We start from the raw sequence: 22,140 nt of genomic DNA on the forward strand, positions 1-22,140 counted from the left end.
CCTCTAACAATGTCTTTAACCATTAGCCGGTTGCCCCACAGGCTTCTCTTCCTAGGCTTAGCAGCGCAGGGCTGGGCCTGCAAGGCTGCAGTGCCTAGAGGAGACTGTGTGTGGGTCCCAGGGAGGCCAAGCACTCAGCACTGTCCTTCAGTCTGAGTAGGAGTTAGACCAAAGCCCTTGCTACACCTACTCCCTCCCTCTGAAGGCCAGGTTGGGTAACAATGGAGTGAGGTGTGGGCACAGTTTGGGGGGGGCTGGAGGGAGACAAATGCTAAATGTGATCCTCTATTAGCAAAGGAGGCGCTTAGCTAAGTGCTCCCCTCCTAGGCCTCAGGCTGCTCAGCAGCATCCTAGTTAATGGGGGATCCTTTTGTTCCATATCCTTGGGTGCATGACAGCGATTCAAGCCGAAACCCAGCTCCGCATAAAATCTACAAAATGGGAGGGGGAGAGGGAGAGACACATCCAGGAGTGTGTGTGTGTGTATGTGTTTGGACTACCCATCAGGGTGTCTTGGGAGGATGCACCTGGTTTTCCATGTGGAAGAAGGAGAGATGCAGAATTCCATCCTTGTTGAAATGATCCGGGGCAGGATGGGGAAGTAGGAGGCTGGCGCTCACCTCCTTTGCAAGATAAACTTCCCAAGCAAACTGCCTCTTTGCTCCCCATTACAGAAGCCACTTGCATCGCTGACAAGGTGATGCGCTTTCCTGTCTGCTCATGGCACTGTCGTAAAATGGGAGACTCAGTGATGACCCCCATCACCAAGAGCATCTGCATGTGGAATGGGGGCAGGCAGCTGTACTATCCTGAAAGCCATAAAGATGCCCCCAGCACATTGCCTGGGTGAAGCACAGATGTCAGCTGGGAAGTTGCTGAAGAAAATGTTGTCCTCAGTCCTCTCCCCATGGCCCTGAGATGAAAGCAGCTAACAGGCACTCAGGGCTACCAACCAAATAGTCACTGATTAACCAGCGCTGATGGAAGATGGCTCTGTGCAGCTTGGCAAGAATTCCAGGGACAGAGAGACATCCCGTTTTATTGTATTTGCACAACAACTGGTTTACTATTCCCCTCTCAGCAGCAGATGTTTCAGCCACACTGGACCGAGACTGCGGGACTTGGTGGGAAAAAACCTCAAGAGACAAAAACAATCTCCCTCGCCTTCCTCCGTGTCCCCACTCCCCAATTTCCTCATTCTCTCTTTTCCTGTCTTTCTTTTCCCTTCCTCCCTGTTGCTTCATGGCTCTGTCTACTCCCCATCCTATCCTACATGATCTTAAGCCTTGGCATCACGGTAAGGTTTAGCTGAAAGACATGCCAGAGGGGACAAGTCAATGCGCTGCAAACACACAGATGCACTAATAAGACACCATAGCTAAGTGTGTTGCAAACAGCCCTGTTTTATAACTCGCTGTCCTCTATGCAGTACACTCAGTGAAACATGCAGCAAACACATTAGTTATCTGACCAGGCAGAAGGAAAGTGACAGGAAGGTTACAAGAGAGATAAATATGAGAAAAACGGGAAGGAAGAGGAAAAAATAAATATCCCACTAGTTGTTTAGGTAAGACACAAGACACCAGTCTCCAGCATCCACCTAAGGAGAGAGAAAATAGACAGTTGCTGGAATCAGGGGCAGTCAGATTTTTCCCTCCCTTTTATATTTTCAATTAACTTTAATTTTGTTTGTGGATTCTTTTCCTGTCCAGAGGCTGCTGCCAAGTGCTCAAGTCTCAAGGAATTCCGCCGGTGCTGAGAGTGCTCAGCAACTCGCAGGATAAGGCCCGTGAAACACATCCAACAGCAGCTTAAACCGTGTGCTGCGCTTTCTCCCCCCACAACTATTTGAACAGAGCTGATTTCCACACACAGACTCCAGCCTGCAAGAGCCCATAAACACAGATTAGTTCTTATCTCTGACACGCAGCATTGTAGGCACAAGCTCGGTGGTAGAGGGGGGGGCTGAGGCGTGGCCCAGGGTGCTCTTGCTGGGGGAAGAAAATTAATTTGAAGACTGGAAGACAAACGACCTGGGGACAGAGTGTCCTGGGAGAGGAACCCTGAAACAATGATCAAACCAGAAAGTCCTCTGCTGAAAAGCAACCTCCAGAGCCCTGGAAAGAGCTGGAGATGAAGCAGAGATTAAAAAGCCTATGCAATCAGGAGGCAGGAAGTGTGATCAGAGGAAAATATTTGACTGTTCTACCATTCTTGATAATCAGCTGACAGATCATCCACAGAGGAGGTAGCAGTCCCTTCCTGTGGTCTCACCACCCCACACCATCCTGGCTGGGCCCACACCAAGCCGTGCTGCCCTGCCTATACCCCACATATAGGCACACAGGACTGCTCTGTGTCCATCTAGTCTCTGCACATGAAGTGCTGCTCAGTGTCCATCCTGTCATGTACGATGCATGCAACACGGCTCTGTATTATTTTATTTGTATTGCAGTAGTGTCCAGGAGCCCCAGACATAGACCAGGACTCCATCGTGGTAGGTGCTATACAAACACAGAACAAAAAGATGGTCCTTATGGTGTGAGCAGGCATCTATCCTTTAGGGAGACATTGCTCTGTAACCATTTGTGAGCTCCTCAACGCAACACAGCTCTGTAGCCCACCACGAAACATACATTCGATGTTTATACATCCCAAGGGACATACATGCAACACTGAGCTGGTCTGGATCCAGCTGCTGAATGTATATGCAATGTTCTGCACCTGCTCTTATGTGCAAAATGCATGAACCACCCATGTACAGTCCTCCAAAAGGAGAATTTCTAGTTTCCTAGAAAGAGGCATGTGACACAGCTCTGCTCTGTCCCCATAGAACACAGCTATATCATCCAGAGTTCATCCATTATAATGATCTCTACCAGTTAATAGGACAGGCAAATATATATACACACACACATCTCTACCTGTTTCTGTATAATACAGGGAGAGTGCAGGAAGAACCATTGCTTGGGACATTTAAAAACTAGAATAGCTAAAGCACTAGAAGATGCACACCAGACAGCAATCCTACATTGACCTGGGAGAGACTAGAAATCCCAGCCATTTCTTCCATCAAATGCCATTCACCAAACCTAACACCTCAAGCTTGTCCACCAGCCCTTCGCCAAGCCCCTGACTCACTACCCTGCCTCCAGCACCAGCACCAGGAGCCTAAGGACCATCTGCCCAACACCATGGTTTCTTGCTGCAAACTTAACCCCATCATCCTTTGTGGCTGCAAAAGAATTATGAGACTGGGGTGATTTTGGGGTTCTGGGTGAGGAAAATTGAGAACTAGGGGGCAAGATGGCCACTTCCAGTGTTCTATGGCTCTCATCATCTGTCTCTGCATCTCTATTCACGTTTGTATTTCACAATGTTGCAAGATGGAGTTATGGTAACTCTGTTAGGGCTGTGGACAGCGAATAAAGAACCAGAAGAGGTTGTAGTGGGCTATCCCTTGATTAGTCTACATAACAGTAACATGGGCAAGCTTTTTTGGAGTCCCACTCTCTTTATCAGGGCATCAATAGGACTTTGCTCTGGTTTCTAGTCTCTGAAGAAAAGAGGGTGATGATACAGGAAAGCACATTCACTCATTTGGAGCATTGTGAGGATAGGTGTACTGTTTGTTTAAATCCAGGCAGGAGGGAGGTTCTAGTCAGAGAAGCAGAGAGAGATTCTATGCAAATAAAACTCCTTGTCCAGTGCTAGAAGAAAGCAACACTGTGATTCTCTACCATAATCACACAACAGTTGGATTACTCATGCCAGTAGCCTTTACACTTGGGAGTGAAGTCAAAGGGCCTATTTGCATGAGCAAGGGCTGGTCATGTGTGTAAGAGTTTGCAGCATCAAGCTCTTGCTTTTAGTGAGTCCACGGAAAGGCACCACCTAGGAAATCCTTGGTTCTTATGTCACAGCCAATTAACACTAATTGTGCTGTGATTATAGAAGCCTGAGCGCTGGAAGAACACTGAAGCCAGCCTAGTGTGCACACCCTGGTACAGATCACACAGATGGACAGGGGTCCATATGCACAGTTAAGAACACAGGGCCAATTTGGACTGCCATTCACAGTAAAACACACTTGCTGATCCCCTATTCTCCTTACTCTGTGATTTTGATCAGGATATGCCAGTGTAAGCAAGAACAGAGTTGGGCCCTCAGCAAGCCGCAGATCAGAGAAGAGAAGAGAGAAAGAAAGACCTTTTTGGAAAGTCCTAAACCTGTCTCTTTATCTCCTTAATCTGTATTTCCCCCCTAAAGTCCCTTTCTGTACAGGATGAAAGCGGATTTCTTCCCATTATTTTCATTTTCTGTGCCCTTTAGGAAGGCACTTGCTTGAGACTAATTGAATTTTCTGCCCATGGATAGAAAGACACGGTGTGGAGTGAGTTAAAGTCTGACGTCAGGATGGGGTGAAGAAGCCGTGTTAACTGGTGTGGGGACAGCCCCTCGCTTAACAAAAGCGTTTGATTCTGTCCCCTCTTGTTAAGAAGGAGGGGATATTTATTCTGTTTCTTTCTCAAGATTTTTCCTTTCAGGTCACAAAGTGCCCCCCATGACCATGCAGGCCCCACCTCCCCCTTCTCCTCTTTGTGCCAGAGGCAGCTGGTAGGTTGCAAAGGGGACAGCTTTTGTCTCTGGACACACTTTAACATTTCTTTACAGGACCAGGGAAAACCTCTCTCCTAATTCATTTTGTTGGGGGAGGAGGGAGGTAGTAGGCATGTCAAGGCAAAGGAATGAGAGGGGGTGAAATGTCACAATAGAACCCAGGGTCCAGAGCTTTAACATAGGGGGAGAGAGGAAATACCTAGCTTTGGTGAGCAGATGGTGCTGTGGGGTTGGGGACATTACTGTTCAGAGGAGGCTTGTGTTGAGCAGCCAGCTGAAGCAAGAAAGCAAGAAAGCAAGCAAGCAAGAAAGAAAGAAAGATGAAAAAGGCCAGAGCCCAATAAAAAGGGAGTTCAGGGGCAGCTTCTTTCCAAATCCAACAAAGAAACCTCTTCTTTTCAATCATTACCATCCTGGGAACAGGCTCCAATTAATCTCCTGGCTGCGACATGTGGGGGATTCGCTCGGTTTGTGCTACGAGTCTGTAGACGAGCCCCTTTTCCTGTAAAAATCACCATCAAGCCACTAGGGAAGGCGATGCAAGGCCCTGAGTCACCCCGGAGCCTCCAAAGCTATTCCAGGTGCAGGTGGCTCACTCTCTGGGCAGGAAACTGTTGCAGAGAGGCATGATCTGGGTCATTTTACAAGAATGGGCGAGACGCAGCATTGCGGTGCTCCAGCTTTATGCCAAGGTAACTGTTGATTTCAGTAACTTGGTGGAGTAACTCAGTGATGGAGCAACCAGGGAGTAACACAATAGTGGAGGAGCCCTGGAATAATGGGTGAATTGGACCCATGCATTTTCTTCAGATGTCTCTGGCTGAATTCAGTGTTCGGCAGCCTGAGGAACTGACAGAAGTTTCCAAAGGGAGGGTTAAATTAAATACACAGAAATCTGCTGGGCTCGCTGATTGAAAAAGGAAGGGGAATGATGGTCCAGTCAATAGAGCCGTAACTTCAGACTTAGGAAACCTGGGTTCACATCCCTGCTCTGCTACTGATTCCTTGTATGACCTTAGTTAAGTCCCAGCACCTCTCTGTGCCTCACTTCCCCATCTACAAAGTGAGGATAGTAATACTTCCCTGCCTCATTTTGGGGTTGTGAAGATAACTGTGTTAAAGCTTATGAGGCGCTCAGATGCTATGGCAATAGTGGCCATACGTACCTGAGATAGACAGGAGATTAATGTGAGAGAGCAGGGGGCAGATTCTCAGCCATGACAGTGGATTTATATTTATCTCAGTGGTCTTGTCTTCCCTGGGGAAAAAAAGATGTATTTTTAATTCAGGTTCACTAGCATGAGGTAAAACCCCAATGAAAAGAAGGCAGTCTGTAACAGTCTCCTCCATAGCCTTTAACTTCGCTTGCTAACTCGGTGTGAAAGCTACAAACTGCCTTGTGGGCACTGGGACATTCCCTCGAGTTAGGTAACTCGAGTTAAGAACACACCTTTATTTCATTGTTAAGACAATGCCCCAGGAGCCTGATTATAATTATTACATATTCACATTATGGAAGGCTTCAAATGGGACAGAAGCTCGGCCGTGCAGGGCGCTATATGAACACAGAAGAGAGACTATCCCTGTGCTGAAGAGTTTACAGTGTAAAGGCAAACGAGATGAAATGTACAGAAGGGGATACAGCAAATGAGCTATTCTGCTCCCCCTTATGTTGGGGCAAATTAGGAGTAACTCCATTAGGAGTAGTGCCATTAAGGGCTTATGCTGGCGTAAAACTGGTGTGAATGAGGACAGAGGCAGGTCCTGGGTTTCAAAGTGCAACCTTTGTCACTCACTGGACATTTCCAAAGTGCTTTGAGAAACATCTGGTTCCCACAGGAGTTGGAGGCCTGGCCCTTGGGAGAAACTCAAGTAAAGAGATGTTCATTAGCCAGATTCTCTCATTTCTGTGGTGATGCTCGAGTAAACCCACTTCGGAAGATGCCCTAACTGCTTCATAACACACCAAAGGTAAATATTTAGAGAACACATGGAGCAGGAAACCACCTTTTAGAGCACCTGCAACAGCTGCTGTGTCTTGAACTATCCATGAATCGAGATGCTTATGCCTAATTAGGCCAAAGGGGGAAATTGCCTTCTGAATGGGGAAGAATGTCTTATGTCAAAGGCATCATCACAGCCCTACCAAAGCAGATCACTTATGGAGCCTAGGTAGTAGCTTTCGTTTCTGCCTTCATGAAGGACTTGTAACTACTCAACCTCTATCACTAGGAATCACTGTTGCATTTAGTCTAAGATGGCATTATTCACTTTCACGTTTATATTGAAAACCCCCAGTGATGTGTCCCACGTTCCGCTGTGCAGCCCAAGTGCTAAAATAGGTCCACATGTAAACATTTGTCTCAACTATTATTTGAACAGGAGTGTCCACCCAGACAGCAACATTTCTACATCTTACTTTACATGGTTGACTCCGCTGAAAACCACACCTTTGGAACCAGTGGTGGATTCCTGCCATCATTCTGCAGCATAACTCTATGGCTTTGGTTTTCCAACTGTGGTATGCACACCCCCCCAGCCCCGGCAGGACATGATGAGGTTAGTAGGGGTGGCGAGGTGAGGGATGGGGCTGTGGATGGCCAGCGCAGGGCAGCAGCAGGGAGCCTGTGCAGGGGGTCCTCAGTGTTTGGGGGTCAGGGAGCACACCCCCGCCCTGACAACAGCCTGCTGTTTTCCCCCCTCATCCCCTCCCTGATCACTGGGGTCTCCCTGAGCACTCTCAGGGCTGCTGCCCTGCCCAGGCCCAGACACCCAGCTAGCCACAGTCCTGCATATTTTAAACCCTCCAGAGCCTACAGGAGCGAGAGGGTCTGGGCAGGAGGGAAGGGAGAGAAAAACCCTGGTCCACTCTGCACTGTGCTGCCATGGGTTTCTCCAGAGATTGATCCAGCTGGATCCTGGCCCACCCATCCCCTTGGGTGTCACTTTCTGCCCTGGATAAGCAGGAGCTGGGGGCGGGGGTGTTATGTGACTCCCACAGAGAAACGGGGCTAAGCAAAAAAAGTTAGGGAACTATGGAGTGCTCATACAGCTGGGCAGATGGTACAGTAAGTATCCGACAAAGGGCTTTTCAGCATATTTGCACATACAGTATCTCCCTCCAGTAAGTGTGTAGTTGTATACAGAAGCGTAGGAAATTATATGGGCAGGTGAATCTACAGGTTAGACCTGCATGCAGGGGAGTAAGCAGCATGAGGCAGGTCTACATTCATCAGAGGCCCAGGGGGAGTGGAAATGTTTTTAAATGATTGAAATGTCTCATGTATAGACTGTGGCCCAAATTCATTGCTGGAGCAAACAGGAGCAGCTCTATTAAACTCCGTTTATGCCAGGGGTGAATCTGCCCTCGGTTTGCTCAGAGGCACTCATTCGGCCAAATTCTGCTCTCACATACACCAGCATAAATCAGCTTCAACAGCAAGGGAAAGCAGCATTCTCCCCTGTTTGTAGTGTTTGTGCACATCCTTAAGGACTCACCAACGCATATCTTCACAGCAGAGTTCTCTCAACCTAGGAATGCACAAGGCTAAAACCATGCAGCAGGCTAACCACAGGGCCTCTATAAACTTCAGCGAGACAAGTTTCCCTTTTAGCTGGGAGCTGATGTGTTTTACTCATGTGAAGTTCAGATTATTATTATCTATTTTAGGCTAGTGCCTGGAAGTCCCAGCTACAATCAGGGTCCTGTTATGGTGGTCGCTATACAAATAGAGTAAAAGACAGGTCTTGCCTGGAAGCACTCACTATCTAAAGAAGAGCTAATTTGCCTCCTCTCCACCTTGCAGACCCAAAGCTTGGGAATTTGCGGGGTGGTTAGCTCTCCAAAGCATCTCAGAGACAAGCTGGGGTTAGATTCCCTGACAGGGTCTATTTTTTCCATACTGACTCATGTTTGAGAAGTTAAATATTTACAATAACTGTTAAATATTTATACTGAGCTGCCCCTCAAGCAAGAAGCCATCCCGTTGTGGGCTTCCTTGGGTCTGCCACCATGTCAGTCAGATGTCTGCACGTGCCCCAGCTTGGTATGGCTCCCAAGTGCAAAAATGGATGAATTTCATTGGACTGCCTCTGGAGAGTGCTCCATAGCAATGGGATGAAGGGTGGAAGGTTCCCGGGGTGGAAGAAGGGAAAGGGAGGAATCACAAACTTCAGCACAGTAAAGCCCAGAAATGACCAGAAGGCCAATCAATTATTTTGGGGTAGGAGGAAGCTGTGGGTGTCTCCCATTCAGTGAGGGGAGAATCTGCCAGGGGTTTATACTTCGTAAGGTCACAGAGCATGAAAAGGGCTTGGGGAATAAGAGTGGCGGGAGGAAAGGGAATCTCACAGGATAATTGCCAAAAGAAAGAAAAAAACAAAGGGTACCAGACTTACAGCTGCTGAGGAGCGAGTCTTTCATTCCAGGCCCCACATACACTGCATTTCACAGAAAGAACTGCATGCCTGGATTCATGTATTGGAGTGCTGTATCCGGTCTGTCTAAGAGACCCATATGCACCTGAGTCATAGGGAAGGCATGCGCTCCATCGAACAGGACTGACCTGCTTAGGTGGGTGGGTGCATGTGTGGGAAGGCAGAGGAAGACAGCGTGTCTGCTTAGGGGACACTGGGTTCTGTCCTGTGTCTGTGAAAGACAGAAACACATTCCTGTCTTGAGAATCTTTGCCCATTTCCATTTGCAACAGATGCCAGCTGCACCTTTGTCTTTGTTTCCTAATCCGTCCAGCAAGCTGTATCCTAATGCAAAGATTAGGCTACACAGCAACACAGCTTTTCCCCATAGGAAATCCCCCTGTACGCTTTCTAGATCTCAAACGGTTCTCAAACTGTGGATCGGGACCCCAAAGTGGGTCGGGACCCCAGGGCCAGCATTAGACTTGCTGGGATCCCAGGCTGAAGCCCAAGCTCCATCACCATCCAGGGTGGCGGGGCTCAGGCTGTGGCCCCCTTTCCTCCCACCTGGAATGGCGGGGCTCGGGCTGCAGTCTGCCCCTCCACGGGTAATGTAATGACTTTGTTGTCAGAAGGGGGTCATGGTGCAATGAAGTCTGAGAACCCCTGTTCTAGATTATCAGTGCATGGCTCCTTACTGAGACCATGGGGCTTGGTGCAGATGTTTGGTGTGACCCACAGGAGCTTCTCTGTTTGGCTGCACTCTGGATTGCCTGCAGTCTGGATCCTCAGGTAGCAGGATGCTGCAAGCATCTGGGTATTGCAATGCAGATTACGCCAGTTGGAGAGTGACAGGGCATGCGGCATGGCAAACACTCCACGTGGCATCATTCTCCTGATTTGTTCGGCTCAGAGCAGCATGTAGGAATATACCAAAAGCTGAAGGCTGGTGCAGACATAGGGATCCTCATCACAGTCTCACAGACCTCTTTACATGACACGCAGCGTGGGAGTGGCACGTGAATAGTTGCTTTTCATGCAGGGAGTGTCGATGTGAGGACTCCAAAGCTGCTTGCCAGACAAATCCTTATCATGCTGCTCTACAAAGTGCAAGCAATTCCCAGCGCTTCTGGGAGAAACCTGCTTGACCCAGAAGGGAGCGAACACCAGCCTCTGGAGTTTGTTTCACTCTGTCTTCTGAATCTGGACTCTCTGGGGTTAATGTCTGTTCCAGCCAGGGTGCAATCTCTCTGCTGGAACAGGGCCAGGGGAAAAGAGCCTCCATAGTGTCCCTGTTTGCTTGGAAAACAGGCCCGATGTTTTCTCCAAAGGGCAGGAGGGATGGCGGCAGAGCATTGTTTATCTTGGGCCTGATTCAATGCAGTCTCATCACCCCTGACTCCTCTGCCCCTTGCTTCATCCTGCCCTGGATCAGAAGGGAGGAGGAGAGGCAAAACCTCTCCAAGGAGTGCTCAGTGTCAGGCGTCTCCTCCCCATGCCGGGGTCGACCTTCTGAGGGCGTCTGCCTTGTGTGAGCCCTCGAAGCGTGCTCTGCACTGCCCTTCCTGTTCCTGGCCCTTTCCTTTCCACTCTGTTCCAGCATCAGGCTCAGGGCTGGGCCCGCCCTTTCCTGCTTGGCATCCCGCTTGTTGGGGACAGAGAGGATGCCTGTCTAAAGCCAGCACATTATTCCTGCCCTCTTCCTCCAGCCTACCACAGGATCCTACCCTCCAGCCAGCATCGTCCCTAGGACATTCAGATTAAAGGACATTTAAGAAACTCTGGATTTTATAAATCACTAATTGCTACTGATCTGCCCAATTCTATCCCTAAACCTCCCACTGCTGCAGGATGCAAGGGGTGTGTGTGTGTGTGTGTGTTTTCTTGCTCTCCTTACCCAGGTAAACCTACCACTAGTGTGGGAGTCTTGCCTGAATGAGGATATCATGGTCTGGCTTTTTCAGTTCACATTATCAACCTCTGTACCACGCACTCAGCCTGGCGGGGAGGGGAAAGAAAGATGCATATTTTGGCTCAAGCTTGCTGAAGAGACAGGGGAGAGAAAACACACACATATTTGGCTAACTTTCTTGCCAGCGATTTTCCCAGCGGAGAGATAAAATGAGACAGCAAGAGAAATATCACAAGTACAGATCTTCTCAGCTGATCAGAAGTTGTCTTTGGGCCTGGAGGAGCAGCGGGGGAGAGGAACACTCCACAGGGACATTTTTCAAAAATAGAGTCATTCTGGTGCAACTCCAGCAGCACGATCCATCAGACTTGACATTACTGCTGCCCCCACTGCTGAAGTAAAGCTGTGAGGAGTCCTGACCCGGCTGAGATGCGCTTGTAGCTCCTTGAACACCCCCTCCGCCTTGGGGTCTGTGACAGCTCTCAGGGTGGACAGGAGTGCGCGTACTCCGGCACAGAGCAGCCTGGGAGCCCTACGGCTCCTGTTCACTTCCCTAATGGTCCAGCAGTTGCCCCTTCTTGCTCATCTCCCCTCCAGCACGGCCCCTTTTGTTCACTCTCACTGAATGTGCCCATTTCTCCCTCCGCGGCCTGGTCTGCCATGCAGGGGCAGAGGCCTGCTGGTCGTCTTCGCACCAGGATGTTCCTCACACGTGAGCTATGGCCATGCCAGCCAGGCGGCGCAGAGCGCTCTGGGAGAGCTCGCTAGCTAGGAGTCAGGGTGACGAGAGGTGTGAGGCAGCACTGGAAGGAACCTGACCTCTCATCCCCTCCTCCCAGCATGCATCTATCATGACCTCTTTTGTTATGACCCCGCCGCCTTGAAAGGTCATTTCTGGGCCCAACCCACGATCCAGGCAGAAGCTGAAACCCTCCATCCGTCCTTAGTGACAGAACTAGGATTCAGTCCTCCATGCCACCTACTGATCCCCTCCATCTCCACCCACAGTGACAAGTATCTTGATTCCCCCTCCCCAAGGGTGAGCTCCCCCCAGCCACCACTTAGCGCCAACCTCTACCTACACACGTTACATGGGCCCCACAAAGACTAGGGCTAACAGATGATTAGACTCTCCAGAACATCCTGCAAACTCCAGGAGCTTCAAACACTGGGCCCCCTAAGTTGACACCTCCCCTCTCTGGGCTTTTCTCAGCGCAGGTAAATGTCCTGGAATGCTATTCCTGTGGCTCAGTCTAGCACAAACCAGAAAGGGAGGAGGGATCGGTAAGCCCCACGAGAAACACCACAAAACCCAGCAATTTCTTCTTTCACTGGGAAACGCGATGCTGAATGTTCTCTCACTCGAGGGACGGGGTGCAGCTTGGCAGTGTGACTGTGAGCCCGAGTCCTAAAAGAGCTGCTTAAAAATAACTGGGGGGGGGTAACAGAGCAGAGACGTGAGGGGGAGTAGGGGCAAGAGGGAGAGAAAAAGAAGAAGAAATCAATCACTAGCTGAATAATAATTAGTGAAGAAAGAGAGCAAGGTGGTGTGGAGAAGAAAGTGTGGGAAGAGTTGCCCTTTGCATATAGACAGGCAAAGACAAACTGCCGTTGATGTGGTGGGAGCAGAGATGGTGCCCTCTCTGTCACACACATATGCACATATATCATGCAGGGCTAAGGAAAGCCAAGGCGTCAGATGGCTTGGAGCTGGACCAGCCGAACTGCTCTGGGGCACTTCCTTTCAGGCCCTACTTCCTTATAATAATAATTTTCAAAATCAAGAGGGGATTATGGTAATGATGATCAGCCTCATTAACCTCCTTTCATCCCTGAAATTAAGCCACCCAATAGTCCCCTGATAGCAGCTCCAGTAGGGGAGAGATAAGCAGCAATAACAAAAGGAAATCAACCTCTCCACACTAACCTTTAAAGGGATATGGGTCAGCATGCGCTCCTAGCCTAATACATGCAGATATTCCTGGCTATTATGCCAAAGAGAAACATCTTCTCACGTACCTTTCCAGCTTGCTCAAAGACCCCAGCCACGAACATTTGGTACTGTCCCCCAGTGGGCTGAGCTCTCCTACATCCCCCCCTGATGTGAGGAACTGGGACTGGAGCAGCTGGGACTCCCACTAATCCCACATCCACCCCGCCAGCCAGCAGTCCTGTACAGTTTCCTGCTGGGAATAGAAGAGCTACCCAATAACCAGCACTTAGGCCATTCCCGGTGGTGACTCCTGTTAGGGGAAGCTAGAACTGAAAAAGCTGTAGACACCCAACAGCCAGCACTCCCTACAGTGACCCCCTGTTGGGAGCCATTGGGACTGGAGTACCCTGAGCTCCCCGACACCTGGCATTGTTGGACCATGCCCCAAAGTGCCTCCTGCAGGGCAAAATGGGAGTGGAACATCTATGTGCTGCCCTATACCCAGTTTACCCATACCAGCCCTCCCTAGAACATCTCCTGCTGGGAGGAAAGGAGACTAAAATAGCTCACAGTCAGTGACCCTGCACTATTCCCAACAGTGCCTCCCGCTGGTGCTGGCGGGGACTGAGCTCACTGCAATTCTCCCCACCGCCGTGGCCTTGGCAACATTTTCTCCAGTGCCCCCTGCTGGAAGAGGCTGTGACTGGAGTGAATTTTTCCTGGGCTACCCCTCAGTACTGCTAACATTGCTCAGTGCTACCCGTACGTTATAGTCTTTCAGAGCCCACATAATGAGCATCATGTGAGAGGAAGGAAAAATATTAGGGGAAGAGGAAAAGGAAGGGGGTAAACAAAGATATTTAATTAATCAATGTCAGAACCTACATGGCTGAACTCAGCAGATGTTAGCAAGACATATTCACATCTCTCTCCCCTCCTCTGCCTTCATTTGCTCTGTTTCAGCTCCATCTCTCCCCTTTCTCCTCCCATTCTCTGTGTGTGCAGCGGGAAGGAAAGGTTATATACAGCAGGCATGAATCCAGGACTCAAACTGGGGTCCAGGAGGAGAACCTTCTCCAGTCCCAGTCACCCAGGTGTGATGAAACTGGGGCTATCTCCAGACTGGGCCACCACACACTAGAGTGAGTTGCAGATCAGCCTCCCAGCAGAGGGACTCATAATGAGGTAGGACACACAGCCCTTGGGAGAGGTTCCTGTTTTGAGGGAAGGAGGAAAGGAACGGATGAGGCCACAGGGGATGTGTTGCTGGCCCTGCTAATAGAAACCCTCTGTATAAACAGGGAGAGGATCCGACAGAGATCAGAGATGGTTTTTCTTTCAAGAAAATTAAACATTTAAAAAATTTGAGAACACACGCCCTCACCCCCTGGACAGTAATTAACTTCTTCCTGTGCAGAATATGGAGCAGTTTCCAAAAACAGAGCTAGATGGATTATTTTTCAAAGGAAATGTTATTGAAAGAATCTTCTGTTATGTCCTAAAGTGGGGAAACAGTCACAGTGACCTAGGAAGAGCGGTCTTGATACACGTGCAGCCACTCTGGATACCCAAGCACACAGTGGCACTCATGGGGACCGAATCTAGTGCAAGCTCGGGAGGCTCCAATTTTGTGCATTTGATGCTTATCCAGTGAATATGCAGCTGTTCTGCAATGACTAATAGGAAAGTCCTTGCTGAATCATTACAAGACTGTACAAATTGATGCAAGGAAAGCTAGTTGACAAAAATCAATGTGGCTATGGAGAAGCTCCATTGCCGGTGACGATGTTTGGTGAAAATAAAATTCCATAAGAAGAAGGGTCCATTGTGCTCCTGAAAGTCAAAACAAAGGGGAGAGACTGAGAGTAACAAATTTAGACCCATGGGATGGAATCTTCAATAGAACTGGCTGGAGGATAATTCCATGTCGCGACAACTCTTGAGATTTTGACCTTTGTTTTTGTTCATCACTGGAACAAAAGCAAAAATCTCTCCGATGTTTTCGCAAACCAGACTCGGGTTGAAACAGCAGTTTCCCTATCATAGAGCTTTTCCCTGCCAAAAGCCCGATTGGTCCTTGCAGTTCCTTTATGTGGACGTTGTCCAAACTCTGTTTAAGCCTCACTTTAAGCAATGGCACAATCTAAGCCCTAGTCTACACTATGAGCTTATGTCGGTATAACTAAGTCGCTTGGGGGTGTGGAAAACCGAACTCCCAGTGTGGACAGAGCTATGTCGATGGGAAAGGTTCTCCCAGGGATATAGCTACTGCCTCTCGGGGAGGTGGAGTACCTATGCCGACTGGAGAGACTAACCAATTTATTTGAGCATAAGCTTTCGTGAGCTACAGCTCACTTCATCGGATGCATCGAAAGCTTATGCTCAAATAAATTGGTTAGTCTCTAAGGTGCCACAAGTCCTCCTTTTCTTTTTGAGAATACAGACTAACACGGCTGTTACTGTGAAACCTGTACGTGTAGACAAGCCCTAATAGATTTCACTCCTTGGAAGCTTTTCTTGATATGCAGCTTGAATTCTTCTCTTTCATCACTTGTCCTATTAATCCTCATTATAATCCTGCCCACGCTAAATAATTCCCAGTTCTTTCAGATATCTAGATACTGCTATTTGCCACCTCAGTCTCAGTCCAAACAAAGATATTACCTCACCCACCTTGTCTCTCTAATATCCTGAGACCACCACGGCTACAACACTGCATACCTCAGCCTTTACTTAGCCAAGCTAGAGAGATTTAGCTCTCATAATCTTCCTCTTAAAACAATCCCTACAGCCTGCTGATCGTTTTTTGTTGCCTTTCTGTGAACAACTTCACAACTGGTCAATATCATGCTGGTACTTTCAGGTTTCAGAGTAGCAGCCCTGTTAGTCTGTATTCGCAAAAAAGAAAAGGAGTACTTGTGGCACCTTAGAGACTAACCAATTTATTTGAGCATAAGCTTTCGTGAGCTACAGCTCACTTCATCGGATGCATAAAGTGGAAAATGCAGTGAGGATGTTTTATACACACAGACCATGAAAAAATGGGTGTTTATCACTTCAAAAGGTTTTCTCGCCCCCCACCCCACTCTCCTGCTGGTAATAATGGTAATTAGATGCCAAGACCCCAGCTCCAAAGAAAAGCTACCACCACCATTTCAAACACTATGCATGTAGGTGGAAGGACAGGGAATAATGATTCAAAGAGAAGAGAGAGATTCTCCCTTGGGCTTGGGACCAGGTGCATTGAGGGAGAGGCTATGGATGGTCCAAGAAAGAAAGAAAGAAAGAAAGAAAGGCCATTTTGATAAGGTACAAGGTTGCTCTGTGCCTGTGAGTCTATGGAGAACAAAGGAAGGGGAATGTGCATGGTTGTCTCCAAAAGTGTTGCAAGCCAATCACCTCTGGCTCTTTGTTCTCTGCTCCCTCCCTGGGTATTATGTTCCCAGTGCCTTCAGGCAACTCACTCTCTGGCTTTCTCTCCCTGCCATCTGCCACTGCAAATTCCATCAAGCTTCTACCCTCTAGGAATAGAGTTTCAGCCTATTGTAGAAGTAAGTGTGAGAGAAACCCAACCTGGGATTGCTGTAGGGGGAGTTGGACAATGGGCACAGGGTATTCGGTGAAATGCTAGGGTATCATCTGTTCCCAGGTCACTGAACAGAGCTCCACTGTATTCTGGTACATTTCCATCTCACACACAGGAGATGTGTGGGTTTAGGAAGCAAACTCCCCATTCTTTGCTTCAGTCCAGAAGGTGTAAGGGTAGCAGCCAAGCTACTGGCAGGTGCCATGGGGCTGTGGGATCCTCAGGCCTAAGCCTTTTGCACCTGGACTCACTGTGTCAGTCTCTTCACCAAATGTCCTTTCTTGCTGGACCCAGGCTCACGGACAGACGTGGAATGTCAGCCTGTGACTGCAGCGTGATCCCACTCCCTTGAACGGCTGGAGCCATCGGCCACACAGTCAATGCTAATCCCACTGTTTCGAATTTCAAAGCCGCCAGAATCCCATGGAGCCACCTCCGATCAGAGGGCAGCGCCGCTGGGCTGCTTTGAAATCTAGACAGGGGTGTCTCCAGCAGGCAGCTTTTAAAACAACAGCTGGAATCCTTCCCTGCAGGGGACAGTGTTGCATGTTGGGGATGGGGATTTGGAACAAGGAGCCAAACCCCCTGGTTTGGGCTAATCCATAGGTATAGCCATCATTGTCACCAACAGAGTCAGCATCTTACCCACTTCCCCTCTCTTCATTCAGTAGCACTGAGCCTGTTTCATTAGCTGAGATGATATTTCAGTTTCCAACATCAGATGTTGCATGCTGAGTGAATTGTCTTGCTATGACAGGCACAACAGTGCCGTTAGGGGGCTGTATTAATTCAGCTGCAAAGGCACTGCCAAATCTGTTTCTCTAAACTGGGTTTCAAATACCTCAAAGTGTGATCAGACTTTTGGTTTTGCCTAGGTTATAGCAGCTACCAACCAAATTCAGATCCATATGCTGAACCTCACTGAAGTTTGAGGGTGTTTATAGCCATGGATTTGATTTAGGCTGATTTCTAGTAATAGCGACTATCATTCACAACTTAATAACTAAGTCAGACCAGATTCCCTGTGTAGATGTTCTGGCATTGTGTCTTAGCAAGGTGGTTTCTGGATCCAACTCCTCCAGATATTCCCCACACATGTAGATCTGGGTACATCATGAGGAACCTGGCCCTGGCTCTGTCTGTTAGTGCCTCCTATTAGCTTCTTGTGGTCCTTGGTGTGTTGTTTCCCTCCTTTGGAGCCACTGGGATTGCCAGTGGCAGGCTTCTTGCAGGGCACAGTGGCACTGGGAAGCCGGCAGCCCCACAGGAGGATCCAATTCTTCATGCATTGTAACTCCTCCAGATACGGGGTCTGAGGATGAGAGTGCAGGACCATCAATGGGACAAACTTGGTCATGCCCGGCAACATTCCTGCTTTCAAAAGGCCCCTGGGTGTAGGGGCCTCAGTGGGCATCAGCCTAAGAAGATCACGTTACTCAGGGGCCTTTGTACATTTAACAGCCATGACAAAGCAGCAAAAAACTATTGCAGTGTGTGTGACTGAGCAGGAGGGTCAGATGAGAAACGATTCTGCAGCGCTCAGCCCAGCTTTAATACCGCTTACAGATTAATGACACTTACTGCTTTGAAGAAGAGAAAAAGGAGAGGGGAAACTAATTGGGAAGTGATGCAGGGGAAAGCCTGAACCTAATCCCCATCCCCTTCAGCCAGGCCTCCTGGGAATGACTTCTTTCCCTCTGTGTCCCTGTCCCTGATGCTGGATCTCCAGTCAGCCCAATGCTAGGTGTGTGTCTCGTATATCAACAGCAGTGGATTTTCGAACGCTTCGCTGCTGTGCTACTCACTCACCTAAACGTGTTCTCAAGAGAAAACAGACTCATTTCTGGGGTGCTGGGAATCCCTCTCAGCTTGCTGGCTGGGCCACCAAATCTCCAGCTGTGTCAGACCCAGTACAAAGGGCCAAAACATTCCTCCGCTAGGAGGATATTACAGACTCAAATCTCTGAAAGGGTACGTGCTAGATCAGAGGGCTACCGTGTCCCTGACCGAGAAGAATCCAGATACCCCAGAGTGCAGGATGCCTTAATACAGGCATAAGGGATAAGGGCCTGGGTGAGAGTTTTAGCTTGAGTTGACCCAGAGAAAAGGTTGGATCTGAGACCCATTGTGCAGGAAGCAGTGGTAAGATCTGGGCACAGCCTGAATGTGAGGAGCGGGAGAGAGGGACGAGTTCAAGCCAGCTTGCAGGTTATAGGCCTGGGAGATGGAGAGAATGGTGGGATTTGAGAATGAGAGGCTGGGGAGCATCTGTGAGTTCTGCTTTGGCCACGTTGTTTTTAAGCATCCAGAAGGAGATAGTGGAGAGACAGGCTGGGATATGGGTCAGGACGGAGAACGAGAGCGCCCAAGCGGAGAGGTAGGTTTGAGAGGTGCCGACGTAGAGGTGGTCGTTAAAATGGTGCGAGTGGATGAGATCACCCAGCGGTCGGGTGGAGAGAGAGAAAAGGAATGGCCGGAGAAGTAGGCCCACCAGGGAAGAACTGTGTGGCACCAGCCAGCAGAGGACAAGCTGTTGAGTAGGAGGGATTGATCAATAGTGTCAAACACAACAAAGGCAAAGGAGGAGGAGGATGGAGTGCAAACCCTGACATCTGACCAGTAAAGACCTCCCTTCAGGAGTGTGAATAGGATGGAAGCTGGGATGAACTGGAGGACAGGAATTCAAGGCAGAGGTTGGCTCTTTCATAGATTCTAAGGCCAGGAGGAAGGATCACTGTGTTCCTCTAGTCTGACTTCCTGTATAGCACAGGTCATGGAACTTCTCCAAAATAATTCCCAGAGCAGATCTTTATACACACCCACTGCACTGGCAAGGCCCAAATGGCCACTTGCATGGCCGGCTCCATCAGAGAGTGCAGGCCTGATCCCAGTGATCCCTGCAGCACCGCCTCCACACCCAATACGCCATTCAACATTCCAGCATCAGAGGCACCCTAGCACCAGTGGCTAAAATCAGAGCTTGAACACGCTCCTGAAGCCCTGGTACACCCATGCCTCAGAACCAAGTGCTGTCTGGACAAACTCTGCCTGTTTGCACAGTGGCTGGAGGTATGTTGGCCACCAGCCAGCTTATCTCGGACTCGACTGTCTCCCCTCCACCCACGGGATAAGACACACTTGGCTTCGGCAGGCGTGACAAGCAGGACTCACTTTGCAGGGTTCTCATTCCTCTTGCCAGCTCGAATGGCACCACTGGCCCGAGTCAGCATGTTTGTACGGCCTCCCTGCCACAAGGTGCTTTGCTCAGCTCCCGATGTCCATCGGCACATTGCTGACGCAGCATAGCAGAAGACAAAAAGCACCGCGGGACTGAGTCTGCTGAGGGTTCGGCACCTCTTTCAGGATGCTGACACCACTCAGTTCCCCACTGCCCGCACTCCAAAGAAGGAGGAGCATCATTTGCAGGGGCCAGGAATTCCCTCCTTCCTAGTCCTGAGTTTGCCCTGGAAGAGTTGCCATCTTGGCTGGCCTGGCACCAAGGGATTGAACTGGGCCCCATCAGAGCTCAAGGCATGGATTTCTACCACCTCAAGCGCTGAAACAGCCCCATAACCTCTGCGGCTGAAGTATGCAGAGGCCAGGGGGACACTCCCATAGGCAAAGCTTGAAAGGTGTTAAAGGATTATCTTTTGCCCACTCTTTAGCTGTATCTGCTTTTCCACTGCCTGCAGCCACAAACATCCCCAGAGCTAGAGCTGCTGAAGCCATGTGCTGCTCCCGAAGAGGGACTAAAGGTCAATTTACTCCTGCCCTTTACAGCAGGAGAAGCACTTAAGCCTTCTGAGCTACATCAGGGCCACTGCGGGCAGGAAAGGAAAATAAACAGGCATGGGAGCTCGGGGCAGCTCTTCCTCATGAAAGAAAATCAGAGAGTCAAATCTTCCAGTCCTCAGTCAGGTAAAACTGTTGTCGTCAGCGCCTCCACTCATAGGTATAAACATGTGCTCAATAACTATCCGCTTCATACATAAAATAGCTGAGCCCTCTTAGCCAGGGCTGCACATCCTATGTGCATTGGCTCAGGGACGACATTTTATGGCATATGCTGAACAGTGCTCAGCACACAGATGGTGCCCAGTGAATAATACAGATCAGGACAATAATCGTCGACTTTATGGACTCTGTGGCTGCAATTTCTGTTCTTTGTTCTGGAATTGGCCTGGATACAGCTGAAACCCCAAGAATTTGAGGCATAAACACATCTGATATGCATATGTATCAGAGCTTATACATATGCATATACATACTTCTCATTCCTTCCTTTTCTCAAACTCAGAAAAAAACCCGAAAAAACGAAACAGTTTTCAGTTAAAACGTAAAATTTGCACAGCAGCCATTGCCCTACACCCAGCATTCTGGGACAGAACCTGCCAGCCCATGGGAGTTAAGTGATCTCCTCTCACCTGATTGATGTTCTCTATTTCTTCATCCTTCCTGACCTCTGTGCTGCTTTTCATGCTGTTAACCATAGGCACCAACTCTGTGGGTGCTCCGAGGCTGGAGCACCCACGGGGAAAAAATGATGGATGCTGAGCACCCATCAGCAGCCCCCCTATCAGCTCCCCCATCCCCCTAGTGCCTCCCACCCGCTGTCGGGCCCCGCCGAATAGCATCTCCCACTCCCTCCCAACATCTCCCACCCGCTGCGATCAGCTGTTTCGTGGCATGCAGGCAGGAGGCTCTGGGGGAAGGCGGGAGGAGCCAGGATGCGGCGCGCTCAGGGGAGGGGGCGGAACTGGGTGGGAAGATGTAGGGCGGGATGGGGCCTTGGGGGAAGGGGTGGAGTGGGGGCAGGGCCTGGGGCAGAGCCGGGAGTCAAGCACCCCCCAGCACTTTGGAAAGTCAGCTCCTGTGCTGTCAACCATGACACGTTTCCCAATCGCCTGGGACCAATTGCCGGAGTCGCCGAGACTTGGCCTTCTTGGTTTTGCTTCCATCTATCAGAGTCCTCTTTTTTTTCAGCATGCAGCAAGGAGATCGCCTGATCTGGTGGATAGGGTGCTAGCCCTGAGAGACCTGGGTTCATTTCCTTAATTCCCCCAGGGACTTCCTGTATGACCATAGGCCAGTGTCTTAGGGACAGAGTTTCAAAGGTTTTCAGGCAGCTAGTGGGGTTTACAAAGCACCTGATCTTCTAGGCACTTTTGAAAATCCTACTAGGTGCCTAAATACCTTTGAAAATCTGGCCCTTAGTCTCTCTGTGCCTCAGTGCCCCATCTGTACAATGGGGATAACAGCACGGCTCTACCTCACAGAGGGGCTGTGAGGAGAAATAGATTAGACATTGTGAGGCACTCAGATACAAGGATGGCGGGGCCACATAAGTACCACAGGTAGAGTGGAAACTTCTCTATACCACTGCTCTCCCTTCTCTAGGTCTTTTTGGCCCCCTCTTTTCTCCTATCCCCCTCACAGCTCCCTCCCTTCTGAACGTAACCTTGGCTGTATTTCTTCTATGCTAATACTACTAATCCCCTGAGGTCTCCCTTCAACACCCCCGTGCAGAGTGATGCCTGTTTTACAGATCTAGGAACTAGAGTGCCTGGCAATGCTTTCAGGCTCATCTAACGACTTCCAGATCCTTAATTTAATTTAATTACCAGGCCTTTACCAGGCCTTTCTTACCTTAATCACCCTGCCTCTGTTTATAAA

The 22,140-nt window shown here is 49.4% G+C and overlaps 1 long non-coding RNA gene across 2 annotated transcripts in view; it reads right to left on the reverse strand.

The window, feature by feature from the left end:
• LOC140918181 (uncharacterized) overlaps positions 1-22,140 on the reverse strand; it is a 62,843-nt gene that overhangs the window by 15,207 nt on the left and 25,496 nt on the right. Inside the window, exon 1 of one of the 2 annotated variants that reach the window (XR_012161101.2) lies at positions 5,787-6,075. The exons of the other annotated variant lie outside the window; for it this stretch is intronic. This is a non-coding gene — a long non-coding RNA (uncharacterized LOC140918181). Of the gene's footprint in view, positions 1-5,786; positions 6,076-22,140 lie in introns of those variants that run through there. 2 annotated transcript variants of the gene reach the window in all.

The sequence above is a fragment of the Lepidochelys kempii genome, chromosome 10, assembly GCF_965140285.1.
Source record: "Lepidochelys kempii isolate rLepKem1 chromosome 10, rLepKem1.hap1, whole genome shotgun sequence".
NCBI classification, from domain to species: domain Eukaryota; kingdom Metazoa; phylum Chordata; order Testudines; family Cheloniidae; genus Lepidochelys; species Lepidochelys kempii.